The following is a 24,586-nucleotide window of genomic DNA, read 5'->3' on the forward strand; positions in this document are numbered from 1 at the left end:
TTTGGATTCAATACTGTGTAATTAAAAAATTGAAAGCTGCTTTGGAAAACAAGCCTGCCCATCCCTGTCCTTTAGATAGACTATATCTAAACTATCTCAGAAGGATGAAGAATTATCTTCATTTAATTGATATTTTGAGAAGGAGATTTCATTATCTCCTTTAACAAGCCATTTTACGTTAATGGCTATTCCTATTGGGATCGTAGTCCTAATATCTAGGCTGAGTCCCTTACGATGCAGTGGAAACCCACTTCTCCACTCCTTAGAAATAATGATGAGCTCGTCTCTGTCTTCTACACGATGCTACCCCACCTTCTACAACTTCTACATCACCTCTGCAGCTGAAGATGAGGACCTCCAGTCCTTTTCTCAGGCGTTCATTTTTTTCTCGTGTATATTTTTCCTATTCTCCTAGCTACTGTTGTAATGTTCAAAGAACTCTTTCCAAAATGTCTTTATCTCTATTTTATGATAGGATCAGGAACAGGAAAGGTTAAAGACATCTTTTCTTTGTATCTAAAAGTTTCATTTCCCAAGAGATGCATATGTGAAAATGTCTATAAATGTCATTATTACTTAAAGTAAGTCATTTGCAGGGGTCCATATTCTTAACTCATAACTGTTTTAGTTGCATAATACTTTGATATTATGATAGGTGTGGCAAATCATCTCTTCTCTTAAAATCAAGTAACATAGCTGGTTGTGAATTTAAACTCTTTTCTTGCAGCTCTAAATTTTTTTCTAGCATTTATTTATTTTTGAGACACAGAGAGAGACAGAGGGTAAATGGGGGAGGGGCAGAGAGAGAGGGAGACACAGAACCTGAAGCAGGCTCCAGGCTGAGCTGTCAGCACAAAGCCCTACGCGGGGCTCTAACCTGCAAACTGTGAGATCACGACCTGAGCTGAAGTCAGACGCTCACCCAGGTACCCCTCTTTCAGCTTTAAAACTCACAGTCATCCCAGAGTTTGCTTCTGTTTCCTTAGTGTCTGTTGAGGTGATGTGATAAAAACAAAACATAAAACCTCTCAGATGTGATGGCAGTCCTACATATTATCCCCAGTTACGACCTTAGTGTTCAAACTCCTGGATGGCCTACTGAGCTGTATGCCTTGTAGCTTCACAAGCACCAACAATTTATTTCATAGGTGGCAAGAAAACATCCCCTTATTATCTAACAATCTTCTATATGTCCTAGGTATGATAAATTCAGAGGACTGTATTTCATTTTCAGAATAGCCATTGAGAGTCAAAATTTTGAAGGTTTTTCCCAAGCCTGTATCTTTTACAGATATTTTTGTCAGAAAACTAATATAAACACATATGGAGGGGTTTTTTTTTGACATAAGATAGTTCTATAGCCACAAAATTAAAGGTACATGAAGGAAAACATTTGGCCCTAAAAGTCTGCCTCCTTTATATGTGTTCAATATGGTCTTAGAGTACTCACTGAACAAGTTGGGTCATAGAGTTGTAGTGAAACCAGCTGAATAAAGTGCTCCATGAGAGTAAAATGCTCATCTATTTATATTTCTAAGACTGCAGAGTATTATTTGACAGATTACAGAGGCGTTAATGTAAAGACTATTTACAGGTTATATGAAGGGGCTGAAATAAAATGCGATTTACCTAGAAAAAGAGGGCCTTAAAAAAAAAAAGAAAACACGACCGTAATAAAAAGATTCCCTTCCCTAAAACAGTGTCACAGGACAGTGATACTGGATCACCCACCATCTGGTAACTTCTTAGCATAATCACAAGATAAATTTGCTAGTGGTAGTGAGATTCTCTAATATCTCCTTGTCCCCTACTACTGTTGAATAAAAACATTTAATGCCTTTGAAGAACTTTATTTTGAAAGGAATCTGTTCCGTGACTAGACTTGTCATTGTTGTTGTTGTTGTTGTTTTTTACTTTGTTCTTATTTATTTATTTTGTTAACATCTAAAGGATCTCTAAAAACTTAAATTTTGAGTTTTAAATTTGGGCAATTCTACATTTTAAGATAAAACTTAAGTTTTTAATTAAATCTAAGTAATTTAATGTAATTTTTAAATTTTTATCTTAAAATGTAGAATTGCCCAAAGCATAGTTCATTCTTTGTTTTTTTTATCCCTGTGATTTGATTTTTCCAAACCACTGCCAATATTATATTGGAATCTGTGTTTACAAATCTCTATTCCCACTGGACTCTGGCTCCTTGAAGGCCTTAGCATGATGCCTGTCACAGGATAAGTGCTCCAGGAGTGTTTGTTGACCTGAACTGTTGAACCAGTGACAAACAGGGTGGATTTTGATTTAGCACTAGAATGCCACGCAGAAACTCATGGATTCTTTACATTTTTGGTGGATAGACCCACTCTAAAGGAACACTGCAAGCAAACAACTGTAACAAGCCCCTATGGCTGGCTTTCTTGGGCATTTTGCATGGCTTGTAATAAGCTGGGCAGGGTAGTGTAGACAAGTGGCAGGGTACCCCTGGTATGAGCATGTGTGAAGAGGTCATGTGACACTTGTGCTGGTCCTCACTACTCCTAAAGGATCTCAGTGAAATAGGGGAGTTTGTGAGAGATGGGAGAAAAGGCCTCCATGTCCTGTTAGTAAAATTCTATAGCAATATAAGACACCAAAGGAGGGGCACCTGGGTGGCTCGGTTGGTGAAGTGTCTAACTTTTGATTTCGGCTCAGGTCATGATCTCACGCTTCATGGGATGGAGCCTCATGTCAGGCTTCATGCTATCAGTGCTGACAGCATGGAACCTGTTTGGGATTCTCTCTCTCCCTCTCTCCCTCTCTCCCTCTGCCCCTCCCCTGTTCACACTCTCTCTCTTTCAAAAAAACTTAAAAAAAAAAAAAGACACCTAAGGGAAATGTAGAAGTAAAAAAGAGTTCTTACCTCCCATTGATTGTCTTTATGCATTTGGATTTCAAGCAAGAGTGTGTTCTTGTACCCTCTACAGAAAAAAAAATCATACATATTTATTAAAGTTGTCATAGCCACACATTAGTAGTGACTGGCTCAATTCCTGGTTATGTTTTAGTATTTGTCGTGTCTCAGCCACCTGTAGAACTTCCTGGGGAAGAGTCTCAAGAAATATAGCTTATTGAATAGAACCAGGTACTGTATTACAACGTGGTTTATGTTTGGGTCAACGGGAGGCCACTTGATAAGTTTGGCAAGTAAGTTTGTCTTTTTTTCTCTTTAATATATATTTTTTTAACATTTACTCACTTTTGAGAGACAGAGACAGAGTGTGAGCAGGGCAGAGGCAGAGAGAGAGGGAGACACAGAATCCGAAGCAGGCTCCAGGCTCTGAGCTGTCAGCACAGAGCCCAATGCAGGGCTCGAACTCACGAACCACGAGATAGTGACCTGAGCTGAAGTCAGATGCTTAACCGACTGAGCCACCCAGGTGCCCCTATTTTTTTTTTTTTTTTTAGTTTGTCTTGAATTCTTCATTTGTGAACTGTTGATCATTACTATTGATCATCATGATATACATTTCATGTTGGGTATTTATTTTTGGTTTTGTGTATGTTAGCAACAAAATAAAAATAACACAATCTTCACCATACTTTCTGGTAAACAAGAGTTTAAAATAATTTGGTTGTCAACAACGGAGGATGAGATGTTTTCTAATTCTCTAAACCCATGAGAGAAAGCTACGTGCCCTGACACCAGCGATAGCATCTGAAACCATTGCTAGGTTCCTAATGTGGTAGAATATCAGGAGCCATGGGGACCATGAGGAAGGTTGAAGAAATTCAGATGCAATTCACATACTCAGGGAGTCTCTACCACATGCAAAGCATAATGCTGGGTGTTGAGGGGTTATAAAGGTAAGTAATTAACAGTACCCCCATCATGTTCATAAGCTTTTAGATATGTGCCTAGGGGGCAAGGATGGTGGGAGTAAATGGAAAACAAAACAAGAAGTTATTTGCTAATCTTTTGAGAGGCAAGTAAGTAGAGTAGAGAAGGCAGAAGCCTGGTTTTAGGGATTCAGGAGTGAGCAAGAGGTGAAAAACTAGAGGTTGTGGATTTATGCTGCTTTTAAAATTTGGCCAAAAGAAGAGCAGGGATAAATGACAGCAGGGAAGAGGAACTTTTTTGGTTGTTTTGTTTTCGTTGTAGGAGAGGGTAAATCTGAGCTCATTTTTCCAGCAAATGAGAAAGAACCAATCTAAAAAATAATGGATAGAATCAAGTCCTGGAAAAGGTAGAAGTGGGTTGGATAATACTATTCAAGAATCAGTCTTAGCTAAAAGGCAAAACACTCACTCCTAGGAGTTCAAAGATAAAGGAGGTAAAGATACAGGGTGTTTTTACTTGGAGGGAGAGGAGGGCAAAGCCTTGTGCTGAGAGTAAAGAGCATAGGGTAGGGATTGGTCCAGGGCTTGGAGAAAATGGGGAGTAGAAGTTCAGGGCAGCTAAACTCCCTAAAGAAATACAATAGTCAAGAAAATAAGAATTATTGCTGAGCAGTAAATAATATACAGTGAGAACCATCTCAATCTATTCAACAAGCATTAAACATTAAATGGAGAATTCGTGGAGGTATGAAATGGTAAAAGTTACTGGTCCAACTTCATTTTCAGGCTCAGCCCTCCTCTCTCTCTTTGCTGGTATAATATGAGCCATAGCCTCCAGTCCATAGAAAATCACATATGATCTCTTGGCAAGCAGTCCCGAATCTTTGCTTACCTATCATCCCTGCTGACACCGAGGCCCAGTCCTGAAGACATATCACATTCACAGACACACAGTAAGAGTAAGCATTGCAGTTCTCAAAAATACCTAGGGGTGCTTGGGTGGTTCAATCCGTTAAGCATCCAACTTCGGCTCAGATCATCATCTCATGGTCCGTTGAGTTTGAGCCCCGCATCGTGCTCTGTGCTGACAGCTCAGAGCCTTGAACCTGCTTTGGATTCTGTGTCTCCCTCTCTCTCTGCTCCTCCCCCCACTCATGCTCTGTCTTTCTCTCTCAAGAAATAAAAATAAACATTAAGAAAAAAGATTTTTTAAATATCTTCAGCATATTTTACAAGGCAACTTTCCCCTCTTCAAAATCCCCATGACTCCCCAGAGCCTCTTACTCTCCTGCCCCAGAATTTCTCAAACATGCCATTCTGCCCTGTCTCTCTGGATCCTCAACCATGCAAGGTGGAGAGTGCTTCTTTGCTTCTCTGTCCTTTACTGTTGATTGAAGTGACCTCTGTCCTTTCAAACTCCTCTCTCGTTCTCCTCAATCTCCCCATGCTGAATCACAAACCACCAAGACACTTGTCTGAGGATGGCAGAGCCCTCCTTGGATGGGGGCAGACCTGGGAAGGAACTGAGCCAGTGTAGCCAGACCCTGTTGAGCCCACAGGGGGAATAACAGACTAGGAACACTCATTGTTAAGAACTATTATTTGGTTACACTGCAGTTTCATCATCTCAGCTTATTTTGAGGAGGATTTGAAATCACAATCTGAAATACAAGTTGTGTTTCTGAACCTACCTTTCCTCTTACCTCTGGCCTTATGGAATTATTTGTATTTCCCTAAATCCAGTCTTGTGCCTTCTACCTGGAATGCCCTTCCCAACCTCTCCAGCCACCCACTTTCCACAAATCCTTCAAGGCTCCGCCTAAACTCTTTTCTTCTCAACATGGCTTTCTAGCTGCCCCAACTCATACTCAACATCTCCCTGTCTTGCAGTTTACTTGATCAGTACCTCTATTTTGCTGTTACTTCCATTTGCCTTGCATTATAGTACTTACATGTGCTGGCTTTTCCAATGGATTGTGAGCTCCAGAGGGCAGGGGTTGTGTCTTAATTATTTTTATGTATCTTACAGGTTTCAGCATAGATTAGACATTCAGTAAGTGTTTGTCAAATTGAACAAAATATGATTATGTGGTTCGGACTCTCAAATTATGTCAGATCCTAAAAGCCTTCAAAGAACCATGAGATAATAACAGTCTCTTGTTTCACAGTGTTTCTTACTGTGCCACAGAGTGACTGCCTCCCTCTCTCCCCGCTTCCATGGTATCTGGAGGACTTAGACACCAGAAATACTGAGGGTGGAAAGCACTATTCCAGACAGATCCAAGATAAATGTTTACTTCCTTCAATTATATAACTTGTGAGTTCAAAGGCAAATACTGGACAGTACAGTGACACCACAAAGACAAATGAAAGAGACAGGAACTTTAGAAAAGGGAAAAGAGCCAGCCAACAAGGGCATGCTCTATTGTGTGTGCTACAACTCAGGGAAGAGAAAATGGCAGAAAAAACCAAATCCATGTAAGAGTTTATATCCCTTGGACTACTGAGATATGTTTATGCTGAGATATCAACTATCTGCGATCATCTACATGAAGTGAAAATGCTCATATTTATTTTTTAAGTTTATTTATTTATTTTTAGAGAGAGAGAGAGAATCCCAAGCAGACTCCGCACTGTCAGGTCAGAACCCAATGCGGGGCTCGATCTTACAAACCGTGATTATGACCTGAGCCAAAATCAAGAGTACAAAGCTTAACCGACTGAGGCACCCAGGTGCCCTGAATATGTTTATATTTATATGGTGCCTTTTATCCAGAGAAATCCCAAGGTACTTTATAAATTATAAATTTGAAAAGGCCTTATGCAATGTCCCTGATGTTGTCCATACCCCAAATCCAGTTCCTAATGGCCAAAGTCTCCTCACCCCCACCATACCACTGAAAATTTTAATATTTTTACCAGGTCACAGTTTTTTGTCTTTAAAAAAAAATCCTCTATATACCAAAAGTCTACAATTAACACTATTTATCTTCTAGCATATACTGCATTTCTCCTGCCCACCTCCCTTCCCCCACTAACATGGAAAGTGAATTCAATTAGATTTAAGACAAAGAGTAATTGCATTGGAAAATAGAAAAAATATCTCATCCCAGAGTGATTAAGCTCTTTACCTTATAGAGGGAGTTTAACTCCTTGGAGAAAACAGGATCCCATGTAATAAATGAATACAGAGATTTGCTAAATCAAAGTATAGTGTCTTGAATCTAATTCCCTAGTCATCAGTGAGCTCTTTGCTCCAGGAGAAAAGTGTACTCATTCATTATAAGGTGTGTAGGAAATGTAAAATAAAGATCAAGTCAATTAAGGGTTTTACAATTGTATCCTTAGCTATTCTTATTTTTACACTAAGTATCTCAAAATTCAAAACTTGTTCTAAAATCGTGGATTCCTTAAAGCAGATTTAATCATCTGCATTACCAGAATCATTTTGTGCTTTTGGTTATCTTGATTTTGATAACCTTTTCACATACTCAATGTGAATTGGTTCAAGCAGAGCCTGAGTCATTCATGCTACCAAAACCGCTTTGCCAGCAGCTTCTGGCAGCTTACTGGTGCTCATTTTGGAATTTGCAGGAAGATTATAAAGTACCCTAATGTGACAGGTTCTATACAGAGGAAGTCCCAGAACTTGAGATGACCAGTCATTAGGGATGACATATAGGACTTTCATTTGCAACACTCCCTGTTTGAGGTGGGTGGGGATTGTGTTAATTGCACAGAACCTTAAAAGGTAAACATTGGATCATCTGAGAGAATCTGGAGTAAAGAGACAGGTCAAATGTGCACGTCCCGGCTGCAGTTAGCCCTGTGGGGGTGGCTGCTCAAGTTGGAGTGCAGCAGACAGGAAGAGATCTTTCTAGGCAGGGAAATAAGTTCAGGTGCCTTGAACTGAGTAATCTCCCTTCTTGGATTTTTCCCACCTTTTTTATTCAGGCATTTTCGTAACTATCATGTGGTTTGGCTTAAGTAAAACTGCCCAGCTTTCTGAAGCTGGCCTTGTTTTAGTACCTAAGTTCAACTATCTTTTGTAATGGTAAAGTTATATAGGTCCAACCCCATGTATTTCCTGTCTGTGCTCTTTAATAACCAGTAAAATAGATACTACGCATTTTATGTCACATTTAGAAAGACACTAGCCGCACACGGCACGGGCTCAGTTTTGACCTGAGTTTCTCATAGCAGCGTGGATTTTTCTCTTCTGAGTAGTTCCTGGACTGAACCGGATGTTTTTGAGTGTTAGTAAGATTCTACTTTTAAATAGTGGCTGTTCGAATGGGGTGGTAGGATCTGATTTTAAAAGGTAAAGTAAAGGAACAAAAGTTGAATACTTGTCTTCGAAGTTTTGCTCTGTCTCACCATATGATCTTGTTTGTCCCATCCTAACTAGGGATGATGATATCTGTAACTGTTTATAAGGTCATCTATGTCGTTCTTTGAGATCTGCTTGTGAAAGACAGCATATAAGCTAATCCTGATGTTAATACGTCTATATTTTATCCATACCTTATAAACTCTGTTGTACCTAGGACAGATTCATTTATTTACGATATGTCCTTAGTTTGTTACTCTTAGCAAAATTTGTGTCATGATAAATATTTCAGAATAATTACACATGTTTACTGGGGATCAGAGAGATTGATTTATAGATTCAGAATGGAAGAATAAAATAAAACCACCATTTACTTGGATCGTGGAATAAAGTAAGTTTAGAAGTTCTTAGCGAAATGTGTTTAGTTAAATCAACAACAGGGTGGATCACATCCAAAGGAGAATCTGTAATGAAGGAACACAGGGATTTTTTTTTTTTTAATCTGGAAAAGAGTGAGTTAGGAAAATTAATGTCTCTCCTAGCTCCTTAGACAGAGAGTGGTCCTTTCAAGTTTGATGAAGGTCATTTTCAGGACAGTGTAAGAGAGAGGTTACAGTTCAATTTCTACTTGCAGGACTTCAGAAAAGGCAAAAATGGCTCGAATTTCTGAAGCTTCTATGCTTTTTTAAAAATTAAAGCTGATAAAAATGCAAACAATCACCTATGGTCTGAATACTTTATAACAATATTTTTACTTTTCTCCCCCCACCCAAATTAGGAATTTATCACTTTTTCCAAAGACTGGTATGGAGGGAATACCAGCTAACCAAAACACGGTGAATGGGTGCCAGTGTGTACTCCCAGCTGCCCATGTAAATCTTTCTTCACAGTAGGATCTGAACAAAAACACACCACTTAATTGAATAGTTCAAACGCCACTGAGTAGGAAATTTCTGTTAGCCCAGAATATGTGTAAACTTAAAGTAGATATATGTATTCTGGCAGCATACACAGTAATTCTGAAATATCAACAAAATTTAAAGGAATTTTTGCACCCTTACGCCAATTGTGGGTATTACTTGTTTTAGGACTATTAAAAGTGTTACTTTTATACTGTAGCTGTCTTTTTTTAAACAACAACAACAACACCCTTGCTTCATTTTCCTTTTTATTTTTGAGCTGTTTGCAACCCCCTTTTGAATAGTGAGAAACAATGCAATTAATTTTCTCCAGCGCAATCATGCATAGATTTAATAAGCATCCGAAGGTAGGATCCATCTGTAAAGTATGCACTGCATGCTAAATTACTTCTCTTCTGTGGTTTTTTTTCTTTCCAAACCTTAATTAATTGAAGAAAAAAAATGTTTATTAAAGTGGGAACAGGCTGGGCTCTGGCTCTCCGCCTCTGGTTCAAAAGTTCATACAATTCCCTGAAGGCTCATCTGAATGTGTGTGTCTCCTTCTCACAATCTTCCTTTCTCCGTGTCTATAGTCGGGATGAATGCCTAGGAAGGTGTATTATTTTGTTCCCAGGATCAATTTTAATAATCCTAACTTGAGTAAACTAAATTTTTTGTGTGTATGGATTTATATACATTATATATGTTTACATAAGCAGTACATACACACAGACACATAAATGTGCTATTTACCCATTTTCCTATTGCTTACAATAAAATATTGATATGCTTTCAGTGGCATCTTTAAATAGGATGTAGATAGAGAGCAGGAAGTATAATTCTACAGGTGGATCTCAGACAGGAAATTAAAGGAATTATGTATGAAAATAAGATAAGTCTTTATGAATAATTTTAGACCAAAAGAAAAAATATTAAATCTATCCCAAGTAGAAAAATATCTACCTATAAACAGAGAAATGGAAAAAATAAATCATAGGAAGTGACTCACTCCTGTGAGCTGCTCTGGAAACAGAAGACATTTCCTGACCTGCAGTAAGCTTTATGTGACCTAGGTGAAAAAAAGAACAAGTTTATTGTGAAAGAAAAATATTATCTAAGAGACGGACTCAAAATTTTTTCAATTATCTCCATTGCTTACCGAGGATGTCATGATCTTCCTTTCGTTTTTTTCAGAGTATTGCTGCTTTCTCCTTATTATATAATTGCCACAATTTTTAGATATTTTTTAAAAGTAAATACAAAGTTGTCGTTTACATCCAAACTCCTTCTTTCTTTTTTACTTTAAAGTAGGATTAGTGTTCTCCTTTAACACAAACAAGGTTTATACATCCACTTGCAGATTTAGGAGTGTATGTATGGAATCCGAAAGCGGTGCTGAACCTGACCGTGATGTTGCCTGATCAAGCCTACTGCCCTTTGCCCAGTCGCGGCTTGCAGAGCATAATGTCCACATAAGAGCCTAACGGAAGACTTGGTACAGGTTGTTTCATTTTCTCTTTGGACTCTTGTACAGGGTAACTAAAGCCAGTGGTCTATTAGTCATTTAAATTTTTTGCTTTTTAAAATAGGCATTTAAGTAGGGAAAAACTAAACAACACAGAGGAGCTGTTTTAGTTGATGATAGACGCAGCCTTATTCACGTTAGCCCTTTTATCACGTACATGTCTACCGTCCCGTACTTTTGCCATGTGTCAGAGGAGCCATGGGGACGTTACTGGAAGGAGTTTTGAGGAATCAACATTTCATATTTCCCTCTCAGAGGTCCTATTCCTACTGTATTATTGACATGTACACATTTGGGCCACATTTGCAAACTTGTATACCAACTTCCGTGGAGGTGGTAATGAAATATGATCACCAAGTAACAATTGTAATTGGTGTCTTGGAAACTTGAAGGCTATCATCCCCTATAGTAGGACATCTATTTATGTGCAAAACATACCAGAATCTCCCCACACCCAAAATTCTGTGACTTCTGGAAGAATCTTGCCACTTGCTTTCCAAACAGATTTTGGTTAGACTTCTGTGAAACCCCTGAATCGAATAGCTGTGTGTTTCACAAATTACATGCATGTAAACAACATACCTTTGTAAAGAGGATGTGTGGGCCCTTTCTCCTATATGCTTATGTCTCTGTTGTCGTAGATTGGCGTCCTTTGTGAGCTATTCAGTGACATTTCAGAACCATTTCGCTCTGCAGAAAACCCACAGTTGTGTTTCTTTAGCTGACACTGTGGTACTTGCACTCGAAATTGCTAGTTAGAAAAAAAAATTGTTGAGGCCGGTGGCTGTAATCAGCGTTGTTGCTGTCTGTTTCCTCAGACTAATAGCAGAGCGATCCGAGTCTGAGAGTTCAAACAGAGGTTATCTTTCCCAGGTAGCATCTCGTCCAACGAGAATTTGATTTTTTTCTATAGGACTTTACTCCATTAGATTAATGAAATTTCAATGAGAGCCTGGCGCCCCCTGAAGCTTTGTTAAGAAAACAAATGGTGATTCTGTAGGTGTGACAGCTTGCTTGGAGAGTTACGAGAAGGTGAATACATCCCCACAATCCAGGCAGCCTGGAACACATTGATCTCTATTTAAAGCACCAATCGGATTTTTGTTAATTATAAATGATTGATCTGCAGTTTTTCCCCCTCTCTCTTCTTATATGTGTGGTTCCCCCTCCTTTCTCCACTTCTAACTTCTTTGCATGCTGAGTGCAGAGCTTTTTGTTTAAAGGGACAATCATAGAGAGCAAATTATAGCAATACCCAGCAGCGATGCTGTTGTGAATGTCATTGTCAGAGCATTCACTGTTCACCCGATTGAGGTGAGCCCTGAAGTCGATTTCAAACTGACTCCATGTTCCCTCTTTACTTGGCTCATTCCTGAAATAAAGAATTATTTTAGTGGAAATAAAGCATTAGATTCATTAGAATAGTATCATAGATACTACCATTATTATGTTTTAAAATCTGACTTGTGAGCCTTGTGAATCAAATCCCCAGTATTAACTCTGAACCACAGTGCATACCTTCTACGAACCAGGGTATGATGTGTAACCAACCAACCCCATGTGAGACAACAGGGTGAGCGAAGGGAATATCTCTGACCTTAAATCTCAATTTATAGGCATTTAGGTGATTAATCCACCTTTTATCACCTTTGTGGAGTGGTTTTTTAATAATGTTTAGAAGCAATACTGTACTCAAAAACCGACACGTATATTATTCCTGATAATTGCTCACCACACATAGTTCTGAAGAGTATAGAAAAATGTCCCCAGCTTCTTTGTGGAACTATCTTTAGTGAAAATATCTGAACATTTAATGCATTTATTTATTGAATCCAAAAGCACATAGTTGTTTATAACATATGCAGGGCATAAAGGAGATAATTTACACAGCTCTTAGGGGACATATTTGTAGAAATTACAGTTTAAAGAGTATGGTTATTAGTGGATTACATTGAAAACCACACTGATTTCACCCTTCTAACTCACGTGTAGGTTTTTATCAACACGTCTTTAAGTTTGAGCCCTTAATTAAGTTTTAGGGCATGTCACATTAGAAAAATGAATTTCCCCCAGTGTTCTTTTTTTTTCTTTTAATTGTCTAAATAATCCATGCAATGCACAAGAAACTTTTGTAGGCCAAGAGTCTTAAAGTAGTTTATAGCTTGCAGTGACACGTTTCTGCAAAATCCTTTAGATTTGAAGAAGTATTGCCTCATTTCTTCAAGTGTCCTGGAACTTGTTCAATTTCCCTGTGAGTTGCTGTATCACTAATTGTATATGATAAACTCTCAATAGTATAAAAGCAATACTATAAAGTATAAAAAGGGCAGCAGTATAAAAAGCAGCAGTCTAAAATGGGCAATAACCTTCTGTATAACCTACCATAGTCTCCCCGCACCCCAAATTCTGTGATTTTTTGGGAAGAAGTTCACTATTGCTTCCTAAGCAGGTTCTAAGCTATAATGCTCATCTAAATACGAACGGTGTTCTGACAAAACTTCCTCATGAAGTAATTATTTAACGATCCTGTAAGTACTCTTGGAAAACTAGATTTAAAGTGTTATTTTTGCTGTGTAGTGTTTGTTCCCAGTACTTTAAAATACTAATTTTTTCTCTTTATTACTACTTATTGTTTCTGTTGTAATATTTTTTAAATTAGCAAAAGTCATTAAGGCGCATTTGAAAATAACTGTAAGTATGACTTTTAAAACCAGATTTCGAATTAGGCAGAAAAAAGCAATGTGACTTTTTTTAATACAAATATTAGCATATCAGAATAGTTTGTTTATGTCAATATCCAAATAAGTGACAAACAACATTAAGACATGGGCCATTATGGTAAATTCACCAAGTTATTTTTAAAACATGTTTCCAAAGGACTGATTTTAAAATGTTTTAATTTTATTCCGGTTGTTGTTGTTGTTTGGGTTTTGTTTTTTTTTTTTTAATAGGCTAACTAATGATTTTCATTAGTGTATTTGTAATTTATGTGATCTTAGTAGGTTCTACCAAGGTTAAATAATTTAAGGAAATAAACCCTTATCTGATGTAAGATAGCTAATGAAGTATATTAGATACTTGCCCTATTGCTGTATGAAATGGATCTCCAAAGCTAACAACAGCTTTCTGCGGGAACACAAATCTCTATATAAATATCCAAATGTAGCAAGATGTTGCAAATTTTTAAAGATATGCCATAAAAATAGATTAACGCTAGTATGCAGTCCTGTTCAACTGAATTACAAAGGGATATCATGGGATTGCCAGTGACATTCACATAAATAAAAAATCAATTCTTAATGATGAGGCAGACTTGTTTTAGCGCATTACCCAGGTTAAATGGGAGCACACAAAGACATCAACTCCTATAAGACTAGTGAAATCATTGTATATTAATATGATTTAGGAAGCTACACACCTCGATGGAATAATTGTTATTATATCTATAGAGCCAGATGGCACTTGGTGTAAACAGCCATTGAGCACCTCAAACACAAGTGTGGCAGGTGATCTTTAAGGTGTTCTTCATCCTGCTCATTCATCTTATATCTTATCACTGGAATCTGCGTTACTGTTTGCAAAATGGTTTGATTGCCAGTACGCAAATTTTTCAGAATGATCCTATTGTTCAGTAGGAGTATAGAATATAGAATGTCTTTAGCAGGAGAATGGATGATGCAGAATAGTTGACAATAGATGAGGCAGCTACCTGGATTTGTGTGGTTAGGATTGTATTTTTTATAAGAAACAGAACAGAGGGAGTCAAATTTTTTTCCAGCACAGTGACAAAAAAAAAGAAAAAGTAGGGGGGAGGGGTTCCAAAATTAAAAAAAAAAAAGAATTTGCAAATTCTCAGTGGAGTAGTGTCAAGTAATTACTGTTATCAAAATAACCTTATAAAGGAAACCAAAAGTTATAAAAATCTCTTCCAAAGTAAGAGAAATCCAAGTTCGGAGCGGAAGTACCTTTTGTTTCTTGTGAAATGTCTTTCTTTGCTTTGAAGGTTTAAATTGACTTCTGTTAACTCTAATTATCCAATTGAAGAAAACTCATTCGTTGATTCAACAGATATTTATTGGGCACCTACTATGTACTAAGTTCTGTTCTAGGCACTGGGGATACATCAGTGTAAAAACCCTGCCCCCATGGAGTTTACATTCCTCAAGGGTGGCAGTAAATGATATGAGCTGAGCTGAGCTGAGATGAGATATGGGAGAAATGAAATAGGGAAGGGAGACAGTGTGCTAAGATGGACCATAGAAGCATAAGATTTGCCTTTTCCCTCTTAAAAACAGAAAAGTTCATCTTCATCTAGGAATAAGAAAAGAGGCCAGAAAAGTTCATGTTTATCTTCCAACTTGATTGATCTTGTGAAATTTCTAGTGGGTTGTCTGAAAACACACCGCTGTTACAGCCTCGGCTCAGTGGGCAGGGTTTTAAATAATTGGAGTGAGTTCAGTATAAGTTTAGATTTTCTTGGCCTAAATTTCATAATGTTACATAAGATTTTATGCTTTGGCTTCTTTCCTTTGATAATGACATTAAAAAGCGTATCATCTTGTTTTAAAATAGCATATTAAAAAGCATATTATTTAATTTTAAATAATTCTTAAATTGCCCCTTGCTCTACTTTATTTAATCCATATTTTCTGGTTTCTAAATAAATATCAAGGACATAAAACTAGCCTCATATAGGAATCTTTATCATAGTAGATTTAGTCGATTTAGATTTCCAAACATATAAAACAGATTTTCCAAGTGCTAAAATATAGAAAGCCCCTCGAAATTTTGGGATCTCACAAGTTAACCCTTCTGCCCCCTAATGACAAAATTCACCTTAATCCAGAGAATATATTCCCCATCTCACTCCATGGTGCTATTGACTAATTAACTCCTGGATTTTAAACTAATGTTCAGTTCTTCACCAAAAGTCATTTATCATATAATTGCAGCTACACTTTACATGAAACATAGTACCTGCTGTGAAGTATTCCTTTAGGTGAAAAAGTAAAACTCATTGTGTAATATGCATAGTCTTCATTCAGGCTTTTTATTAAATATTAAGAATAAAAAATATAGATGCTTATTACTGCATAGATAAAAACCTGAAAAGATGTGTTCCAAAGTGTTAATAAATAGCCAAAGGTTATAACATAACATTTAGTTTTTGCTTTGCACTTTTCTGTAGTTTTATTTTTTCTACAAAGAACTCACATTCTGTTTGTAATCAAGAAAAAAACTCTCCGTATTATTTTCTGAGAGCTAAAGGAGCCTAAAAGTTGATATTTTTACTTAACACAAAACCTCACAGCTGGCAAGTATATGCAGATCAGTTCTGCAAATAATAGATAGTAGAAATCAGCAAGCATCAAGATTTAGATAATACCATGAAGTTATCTCTTTTATCTGTTTCTATTCATTGTACTTGAAAAGTGCCATACTGTGCAAAATTTGACCAATTTGTCCTTTTTTTTTTTAATTCCCAAGACATCAAGTTTCTTTAAAAAAAAAAAAAGTAGACTGAGATATTACTGTAGCAACATGCCAGATATACCAAATTTCATAAGGAAACATGTTTTTAATTTCAGGCCTTTGAATGTAGTGTTGCTCATAAGGATGAGTATTTATGAAGGTATAAGAAAAAAAGGGGCTTGAAAACTTTATTTCTTTTAACAGTCAATAATATTTAGCCTATCAGAATGCTTGAATGGATAAACATTCCTACTGTTTTAATTTTGAATATAGATTGTCTCGTGCTGATGGGAAGTATTGTTAATTTTAATAAAATTAACTTTATATTGTTATTTCACCGCTTTATAATAATTTTACATGGCGCCCTGGGGATGCCTTTGTTTTACATTATCAGGTGTCACATTTGCCATTTGGTTGGTACAGCAGCGTTCAGCTTCGCTTCTCCCTTCAATTGCCTGAAGCCACACTCTTCACGTTATATTACAAGTAGCTATATTGCTATACACTGCACAAGTTTATATACTTTTATTTTATATGTATATATCATTTTTGTATTTTCTTAAAATCATTGTTTTGTGCTATTTCCCAGCATTCCTGTTGCTTGCCTTTAGGTAGACACAGTTATGATAACAAGTTGACTAAGACACCTTAGCAATCTGCCTCAAGTACTAACATGTTTAAATTTATTTTCAATCTGATAGTCAACCACACTTTTGATACAATCTAAGCAAGTGCTTCATTGTTTTTGATAAGAGTGAAAACTTATAAATCCATTAAAATATAACTTTTTACACAGAGGGAATTACTGCTATTTTAAAATAAGGGGAAATTGTTGACAACTTCCATAACTCACTGTATGTTGGACAGATCACTCAGAGATAATTAATCAGAACATGTCTCCATTAAATGTTACCAACTTGGCTTAGAGTCTCCCAGGAATTAACAGAAATCAGACAGACTAGCAAATAATCTGTAAGCGAATTGAATACTTGTCAAATTAAGTACCACTGTTAACAAATATACAGTAGTTAAATTAAAGACATACCAGGTTAGTCTTGAATCAGTCCATCTTCTTTACTTTTTACTTTTTTAAAAATGTACATTTATGGCTTAGCTCTAAATTTGAGTTGTCTGCTTTAAAGTCTATTTACATGCTTTATCATGCTGCTATTTAAGGTGTTAAGAGTGCGCTAAAACATTTTGATTAGCTGTGTCAACTATTTATTAAGGACAATTCAAAATATGTATTTTAAAATAGACTTTTCTTTTCCACTTGAGTTTGTGTATATATGTTGATAAGCAAGCTGGTCTCTTCTCTGAGACTTTATGTGCAGATGGCTGGTATTTGGTTGATAAACTAATGATCCCTATAATCTGAGGATCATATAACTAACTGATAACTGATAAATAGACTAACCAATTTAACCCTGTTTTAATAGCGCATAGTCAGAAACTACATAAAAATGAGTACTGAGAAGTTTCTTTTTTCGTATGCTGTGTATTGGTATTTTTGTTTTTCAGAAATTTCTCCCTTTTTTCTTTCACCAAAATTTCTGTGGCTAATAGGAACTGTGTCTCTGCTTTGAATTATACCACTATTCCACGTTATTAACAATCATATATCACTTCCTTTCACACCTTCAAGCTTAATATTTTGTATACACTCTTTTAGTTAGAATCTTGGAACGAAATATTATATAATAGTCTCGCCTTTATTTCTACTCAATAAATGTAATTACCCTGCCATTCTCCTAAAGTGTAAGCTGCTTATTGGATATATTTTTCATTTTCTGTTATTATTGTGAAATTTGTAGTTTTGGGGGAGGTTGCTGACTACAGGTAGTGAAACGTGGAACCAGGTGGTAAGAGCCACGCCTATGTCCTAGTTATGGCTGGCACAATCTGCCACGTGATGAGGTAATTAAAATCATCTGGCTAGTTAAGATGAACAATATGAAGAGGGATCATTAAAAAGGGGGGGGGGGTCAGTACTTACTAAGCTGATTGAAAGCCAAAAAGAACTCTTGCTCTTGAAGAAGAAGTCAAATATGTGTGTTTGTTATATGGGTGTTACAGGTATTGGTTGTAAATGTTGTGTGCCTGTTGAGTCTTTATGTAGCTTAGATCCACTCAGTAATTCCTAGTTGGCTGTTTGCCTCTGGGCTGAATTCATAGACTTTATCTTTGCTCTTCTAGTTCAAATATTTAGAGATTCTACATGTGCCATTTGAAAAGTCCTATTTATACCACTGCAATGGCAATATTGCAGAGAACTTTCTTGTAAAAATTTAGCAGGACATGGAGAGAATTGGGGGATAAAAATAGTTTGCATAAACTCCATTCTGAGCCGGAATTGAAGGCAAATGACCCACAATGTATACGACAATTTAATGGCTATTAATATATTTCTAAGTTTTTAGAGGAAAATTTATTTGAAAAAGATTTTATGTAGGTAATTTGAATCGTGTTTATAAATATTTTACCTGCCTTGAATAGATGATTAGTTTTGTCCAATAACAATTTCAGAGTAGCTAATGTGGCAATATAAATATGAATATTTAGGGGGGCATTTTTCCTTTATATAGGAAATGCATGATTAGTAATGATTTCTATTACAGAAGGTTTTATTATGGCACATTGCTTTATAAAGGAAACGAAGTTAAGTCTGGAGAATTACATAATGAAATCTGGGAGTATGTGGTTTAGGTATAATTACAAAAGTAAAAATGTATAATTTATGTTTGCGTAATGCCCTTCATTGGAGGTTGTGAAAATAAGTCTTACGTACTCCAGGCTTCACATCTCTTATATGCCTCCCTATTTAATTGAAACAACTTCCCTACTATGGCCTAGCAATTCTCCCACACGCAAAAATACCTAAAATTCAGCATCATTCAGCAAATTCTCTCCATATGGTAATGTGACCAATACCTCGGTTGTCGTTCTTCTCAGTTGTTTGCTTATATAGTTCCTCCTTCCACCAAGCATTTGAAGTAGCTTCCCCTACCTTTTAAAAGATTTTACCCAAACTAAATAACTACCGTCAAAAATTAAAATTGCAATCATTTAGTAAGAGCCCTGTATGTACTAAGCATAGTCCTGGCTGCTTTCCATATAATATCTCATTTTCACTCTCACAGGAGTTCTGTAAACTAGATATTACCACCCCCATTTCACAGATAAGAAAACTAATACTCAGAGAGATTAAGTAACTTTCCCAAGACCGTACTACTCAGCTGTGGCAAAACAGGAATATTAACTTATGTCCAACTCCAAAAATAGATGCCTGAGAAAATGAAGAACAGAGTAAGCAACAATACCCAGAATTCCTGACTCCTGTTTTCGCCATAAGATTACACTTGGTGGCTATTATGATTTATGATGGAGAACAAAATTAATAATAAAAATGTAGCATTTCTTTAGGGCCAAAGGATCAAAAAGGGTTCATGGGAAATACTGACATATGGGCTCTGTCTGTCTCTCTAGACCCAGCATGACCAGCAAAAGGAGTTGGTATTTTGTGAAGGAGAGTGGGTGTTTCATGTAGTCCTACTTAATGATTTTTGCCCTTTTATCTTGTGCTTTTGCTGTCATACCCAAATAAGTCACTGCCAGGACCAACGTCAAGGAGTTTTACCCTACATTTTCTTCTAGGAGTTTTATGGATTCAGTTCTTATATTTAAGTGTTTAATCTATTCAGAGTTAACATGCAAACCATATATCTGATACGGTAATATCCAAAATATATAAAGAACTCATACAAATCATTACAACAACAAAAATCCAATTTGAAAATGGGCAGAGGAACCGAATAGATATTTTTCCAAAGAATATATACAAATGGACAAGAGGTACACAAACAGGTACTCAACATCACTAACCATCAGGGAAATGCAAGTCAAAACAACGAGATATCACCTCACACCTGTGCAAATGGCTACCATCAAAAAGGCCAGCGATAACCAGTGTTAATGAGGATGTTGAAAAAAGGGAACCCAGGTGCACTGTTGGTGGAAATGTAAATTGGTACAGGCACTATGAAAAGCAGTATAGAGGTTCCCTGCAAAATTAAAAATAGAACTGTGATATTACCCAGCAAGCCCACTTCTAGGTATATATCCAAAGGAAATGAAAACAGTATCTTGAAGAGCTATCTGCCCTCCCATATTTATTACAGCATTATTAACAATAGCCAAGATATGAACCTAAGTGTTTGTCAGCGGATGAATGTATCTATATACATACATACATACACACAATGGAATATTATTCAGCCATGAGAAAGAAGAAAATCCTCCCATTTGTAATAGCATGGATGAAACTTGAGGGCATTATGCTGATATAAGACATACAGAGAAAGACAAATACTTATATATAATAACATATGTGGAATCTAAAAACATTGAACTTGTAGAAACAGAGAGTAGAACGATGATTACCAGGAGTTGGGGGGGGGTGGGGTGGGGTGCGGGAGAAATGGAGAGATGTTGATTCAAAGGGTTCAAAGTTCCAGCTAGAAGATGAGTAAAGTCTGGGGTTCTAATGCACAGTATTGTGATTATAGTCAATGAAACTGTATTATATACTTGAAAGTTGCTAAGAAAGTAGATTGCAAATATTCCCACAATAACAACAAGAAAGAAATGGTAATTATGTGACCCAATGGAGGTGTTAGTGAAAGCTATGGTGGTAATCATTTTGTCATATATAAGTGTGTCAAATCAACATGTTTACCTTAAACATATGTAATGTTAAATGTCAATTATATCTCTGTAAGTTTGGAAGAAAAAAGAAAGGACAATAGGTGAAAATAAGCTTTCTGTTCCTCTCTTAGACTCACCCTTCCCATCTCACTGCTCATTCAGAAATGGCTCAAATATTTTGCTAGCTGTTCCTTTCCCCATCCCTGACCATCGAGCAAAAAGCCAGAAGAATATTTAAAGATGGCTGTGAAGATTTGGAGAGCTTAGTGAGTGAATATACCAAAAGCATAAAAAATGGTCCTCTCTCTGTGTCACAAGAGGCCTCAGGCTTACCGTGAGAGAACTCTGCATTTAATTGCTTTGTAGGCTAATCCATACCTCCATGTCTTTCAATATGACTTCCATAAATCTCAAGCGACTAAGAATTTCAGTGTGCACTGTCTGGCATCTGATGCTGAAAACTACTGATCGGGTAACCTGAGCGGGGTTTAATGACTACTGTGGGAGAATTTTGTTGAATTGTGAATAAAACCTAAATGCTTTCAGTCTTGTCATGTAGATCTGTGCCAGATTCTTTGGCAGCCCATGAAAGCCGGGTCCTCCAAGAGACTTGACTAATGTCCAATTTTCTTTAAGATTTCCAAGTTTATAGAACTCCTAAAATATATACTGGTTGACTCTAGTATAAGGTGAGAATGAAATTGTCACAGAATATCTGCATCCCTGAGTTACTTATAGGAAAGGGACCTGTCAAAAGCAGGTATCTTTTTTTCCCCACAACGTGCCAATTGTGCTTTTCAGAAGCTATTTCTGAACACGGCGATAGAGAATAACTGAACGTAAACATCACCCATGTACTCATACCCAAGCCCCCATCACAGATGACCACCTGAAGCATGGACCGAGCTGCCATTGGCCCACGTGTCTCTGAGTACAAGGAAAGGAACGCCATTTCATAAATCACCTGTGCTAAGACGGCAGACAATGTTTCCTACATGTTCTGACAATGACCCATGAGTGGTCTCTTTCAATGTTTCAAGTTCGCCAGAAAGTTCCTATTTGATGTAGAATGTCTTAAAGGACACTGACCTCCACAAATTATTCCTTACCTTTATTAGCAGTTCTGTTGATGACCTACTTTCAAAAACATTATCATGAAGGACCACCTAATTAAAATCAGAACAACTGCAAATGTTTGCCATAAGCAGTGTTGGGTTAATCAGTCAACGGGTTGGTAGTTCCCGCTAGGAGAAGGGGCTGTGTGGGATTTAGCTAAGGAGAAAGAGGAAGCAGGGGGAGAGGTAGAGGGAGATTTAGGGATGTGGAAAGAGAGGGAGCAGCTGGGTTTTACCTTGAACTGAGTTTAAGCAGGGCTAACAATTGCAAAGTGACTTCCAAGGTATTCAATGTAAAAGGGCCAGACAGAATGGCATCAAAACAGACTGAGTTGTTTAAAAAATGACAGATGAGAGCCTGGGGCATTCACCAGGGAGTTCCACGTGGGAAGGAAGGAAGTAGAGTCTGGTCTCAGGGAAGGAGGATGGCTAGAATACTAGCTTCTGCCTTGGCTGGAGTTCAAGCCCATGGGCGACCAGCTAGGTACAAGAAGCCCAGACAGAAGGCCCAATTAGGCAGACTGAGAGCACATTGTCCTTGATACCTTACTTACCTACCCTGAGGGACACAGAAGGGAGCAGCAGCTCGTAACCAGCCCTCACCTACAACTGTAGACGAGTGTTCAGGAACCAATGACACCCCACCCCCTGCCTGTCTGCAGATTTCAGTGAGAGTGAAGTATCACTAGTCAGCCAAATCAACAAACATTTGTGTAGTTCTCCTTGTCCCAAGCCTGCTGCACCTGAAAATAGCAGAGGTCATTACAAGCACCTGGAGTCAAGCTGGGTTTGAAAGAGTTAAATAGGGGCACCCGCGTGGCTCAATAGGTTAGGTTCCGACTCTTGATTTCGCTTCAGGTCATGATCTTGTGGGGTTCATGAGTTTGAGCCCCACATCAGGCTCCATGCTGACACTGAGCCTGCTTGGAATCTTCTCTCTTCCTCATTCTCTGCTCCTCCCCCACTCATGCTCTCTCCCTCTAGGAAGGAAGGAAGGAAGGAAGGAAGGAAGGAAGGAAGGAAGGAAGGAAGGAAGGAAGGAAAGAAGGGAGGGAGGGAGGAAGGGAGGAAGGAAGGAAAGAAGGGAGGGAGGGAGGAAGGGAGGAAGGAAGGAAGGAAGGAAGGAAGGTTGGTTTAAATAACTTGTCTCAGTCCACAGAGCAAGAGGGAGTTGAACTGTTATTTGATCCAAGCAGTTTGACTCTAGAGCGAATCTGGCTTTAACCCCTAGGTTACACTGCCTCAATCATGTGCACTTAAACGTTAGATAACAATTTTAAGCAGATTTTTCTCTTGGAATACTTTCTCCAGTTCTTCTCTTATAGTTCACCCTCATCACAGCTCACCTCTGTATTCCCTCATCAGTTACATATTTTGTCTAAAAACTCTAAACTCTTTTTCACTGTTTTAAAGCTGCTTTGGGGTTCTCCTCAAGTTGTTAAAGATATGTGACTATTCTAATGACCTTGACAAAACTGTAAGCGCCAAAATGGCCTAGGCCATGTTACTTGCTGTAGTTCACTTATTTACTGGGGATACAAATAGGAACAGAATCACAACCCTGCTTGCTCTTAAGGAGTTAAGTGCGGTCTCACTCACTCTGCCTAGGGGAGTTAAGAAAAGCTTTCTCCCTGCAAAGTCCTCGGTCCTAGGATCCCAAATATTTGATGGCTTAGATAACTTATTATATTTCATAATTAGTAATATGGAATTCTGAGAGGCAGGGAGAGTTTCATTTACCCTTGAACATCTTTTTTTTTTTTAATGTTTATTTATTTTTGAGACAGAGAGAGACAGAGCATGAACGGGGGAGGGGCAGAGAGAGAGGGAGACACAGAATCTGAAACAGGCTCCAGGCTCTGAGCTGTCAGCCCAGAGCCCGACGCGGGGCTCGAACTCACGGACCGCGAGATCGTGACCTGAGCTGAAGTCGGACGCTTAACCGACTGAGCCACCCAGGCGCCCCTCTTTTTTTTTTTTTTTTTTTTGAGAGAGAGAGAGAGAGAGCATGAGTGGGAGAGGAGCAGAGAGAGACAGAGGGAGAGAGCGAGAACCCCAAGCAGGCTCCACACTGTCACTGCAGAGCCCAATGTGGGGCTTGATCTCATGAAGCTAGAGATTATGACCTGAGCCAAAATCAAGAGCTGGATGGTTAACTAACTGAACCACGTAGGCACCCCTACTCTTGAACATACTAATGGTGGAATCAGAGCAGGAATCTCTTGACATTAATTATCTTTATTTTAGAAACAGCCAATGTGTCTGAGCCAAAACTTTATGGTACTTCTGTGTTTGGATCATATTCTGTCCCTAAAATAGGAGCTTGACTTTACCAGACATCTTGTTAAGTAAAAATGTCATTAGTATATGGCTATTTCAGAGATCTTAAAATACTTGCTTTTTTTAATCTAAATTAAGAAAATAATTTTAAGGAATTACAAAACTGCTAATGATGGATGGATGGTGTTTTATGGTTAATGTTCCCTCAAATGGATGAATTTGCACTCAGCAGAGGAGTAAAAAAACTGTGCAGTTTTTCTTGCAGAAAAATAAGAATAGTTTCTTGGTTTGGGCAGCTAAGCTGTCATACTGTGGTTTTGTAATATGTTAGCATCAGAGGTTGCTGATGAAGGATATATGGGAACTGTACTATTTTAGCAACTTTTCTGAAAATATAAAGTTATTTCAAAGTTAAAAAGTTAAAAAAAAAAAAAGGCATTAATTTGGG

General features: G+C 37.6%; 1 protein-coding gene across 1 annotated transcript in view; it reads left to right on the plus strand.

Annotated features, from left to right (window-relative positions):
- Positions 1-24,586, plus strand: part of SKAP1 (src kinase associated phosphoprotein 1) — a 278,148-nt gene that overhangs the window by 116,314 nt on the left and 137,248 nt on the right. The gene's annotated exons all lie outside the window — the stretch shown is intronic.

Source organism: Panthera leo, chromosome E1 (genome assembly GCF_018350215.1).
Source record: "Panthera leo isolate Ple1 chromosome E1, P.leo_Ple1_pat1.1, whole genome shotgun sequence".
NCBI classification, from domain to species: Eukaryota; Metazoa; Chordata; class Mammalia; order Carnivora; family Felidae; genus Panthera; species Panthera leo.